Source organism: Loxodonta africana, chromosome 14 (genome assembly GCF_030014295.1).
Source record: "Loxodonta africana isolate mLoxAfr1 chromosome 14, mLoxAfr1.hap2, whole genome shotgun sequence".
NCBI lineage: Eukaryota > Metazoa > Chordata > Mammalia > Proboscidea > Elephantidae > Loxodonta > Loxodonta africana.
In genome coordinates this window covers 79,529,306-79,531,638 of record NC_087355.1, presented here as the reverse complement: position 1 = coordinate 79,531,638, position 2,333 = coordinate 79,529,306, and the positions used below count along the sequence as shown (strand labels likewise).

The 2,333-nt window shown below is 42.1% G+C and overlaps 1 protein-coding gene across 7 annotated transcripts in view; it reads left to right on the top strand.

Moving 5' to 3' along the window:
* ASAP1 (ArfGAP with SH3 domain, ankyrin repeat and PH domain 1) overlaps positions 1–2,333 on the top strand; it is a 360,432-nt gene that overhangs the window by 128,451 nt on the left and 229,648 nt on the right. The window lies entirely within an intron of this gene.

Here is a 2,333-nt window from a genome sequence, read left to right as displayed (position 1 = left end):
GTCAGTGCCACGCCTGCCTCTTTGCAGTCACCTGTCTCTAGCCACTGGAGCTTATACTACATTCTACTAAAGTCCATGCAGTTTTATGGGACATGACTGTCCTTTGGAAGATTTCATTACTGCTACCCTACAACAAGATGGCTTAGCATGCCAGAGATTAAACTTACTATGCTTTGAAATCACAGAATTTCAAAGTTGAAAGGGTCTTTAGGTCTTCTAGGCCAACATCTTTGCTTTATATGTACATGGGATAGGATAGAAAGGTTTCCTCAAGTTTCTGGGTCTCTCGCTTTGAAGTTGTACAGGTGGCTAGCCTGTTAGTTATTGACCTATTTCGTTGTTCCTGATGCCTTTAACTGAAGAGGGCCGTATTGCTCTCTGGCAGAGTGAACTAGGGCGATGGTATTGATGTCTGCTGTCCTGATCGGTGTCCTTGGGTAGATAATTTTACTCTTTCCCGTAGATAAATTCCACTTACAGAGTAGCCTACCAGAAACCACAAGAAGCTGTGAATTTTCTCTTCTGTTTTATTAGGTGACACTGCAAAGGAAAGATACTTGCCCCTGGTAGCATAGAACACAAGATCTGGGTTGGTCATATTTTCCTTTTTAACTCTTTCTGCCTCATACAGCCCTAGTCTTCTAAATGTTAAAATCCAGGCGTTAAGCCTTAGTCTTCCGTACTTATTTCCGATGCTCCCAAAACCTAGAGGCACGTGACATAGACTCATTAGTGTTCCATTTCGGCGGTGACACCAGACTGCTTGTTGCCATGAAGGAGTTGTTTTTGCATTAAAATATGCTGACTGTTTTCTGATACAAAAGTAATAGTTTCCTATAGAAAACACACAAAAATATAAAGAAAATTACGTATCACAATTTAGAGAATTCTAATATTAACTAGAATGAAATAGGCTGAAAGTTTTTTTTTGTATGTATTATGTAGTAGTAGTTGAGATTATATGTAGTGCATATAAATATTGTGTGAAGAAGCTATTGTACAAAAACATGTATATACAGCTTTATATTCTACTTTTTTTTTTCCATTTACAAGGTTTTTTTCTCTCATGTCATTAACTTTTACCCTCAGATTTGGTGGCTACATAATATTCCATTGTATGGAGGCACCTACTTACTCATATTCCTATATTCCTAGGAGTGATGTTGCCTTGGTTTTTTTTTTTTTTTTGCTTATAATACATATATTGCTTTGCTCATCTTCCTGATGACTCCTTTAGGAAGGGATCCCAGAAGGGAGGTTGCTGGGTCTAAGGCTTTTGACAAATTGCCAAAAGCTTCCCAGAAATGTTATCTCAGTTAATAGTCTCACCTGCACGAGTGTGCCCCATCTCAACGGGTAAGATAGTCTCTGACTCCCTGTTCTGAAGTTGTGTAAATATTTGCTTTGTTGTAGACTGCCTCAGTATTCCCACATCTTGCATTAGGGGCAGCATACTACCTCTTTCCTACAAGAGCAGTGATGGTTCAGTGCTGGACTTTTCACCCATGTGGGAGACCTGGGTTCCATTCCCCGCCAGTGCACCGCAGGCACAACCACCACTTGTCTGCCAGTGGACGGTTGTGTGTTGCTGTGATGCTGAACAGGTTTCAGTGGAACGTCCAGACTAAGACGGACCAGAAAGAAAGGCCTGGAGATCTACTTCAGAAAATCAGCCAGTGAAAACCCTACCGATCACAACAGCCCGATCCATCTGCAACTAATCATGGGGGTTGCGCAGGACCGGGCAGTGTTTCCTTCTGTTGTGCTTGGAATTGCCGGGAGTGAGGGGCCAACTCATTATCCTTTGAATTCGCTTTGTCTTCTCCCCCGCCCCCCACCCCCTTTTTTTTTTGGTCTTCATTCACTAATGCTGAAATCTGTCAGGGAAGCGCCAGGGATTTTTCTTTCTTTTTTTTGTTTTTTTAAGATACAGAAATGGCTTTCTTAAAATTAGCAGCAGCTGGGGGCTGCTTCTGGCTACGTGATCCCAGACGACAGGGACTTAAATGAGTGTGCCAGTCTATTTCTGGCTGAGCTCATCTTCCCTGCTTCTCCTTAGCTCTCTTCACCAAGGTGCTCAGTCTCCCTTGCAGTTTCTTCTCCAAGTAACCACAGTGGTTGCTACAGAGGAAGCTAAAATACAAAAATGCATTGGAAGACTGACAGAAGTGCTAGCTGTAGAAGTGGCTGCTCTTAAGTTCTAAAGAAGTTGTGTTAATTTTCTTTTTTTAATCTCCATTCAGATAAAGCAGACATCCCAGTCTTTTATTCTGGTTTTAGGTTTTAGGGTTGCCTGGCTCCTTCCCTTCCCAGTTCTCCTGGAACAGGCCAGA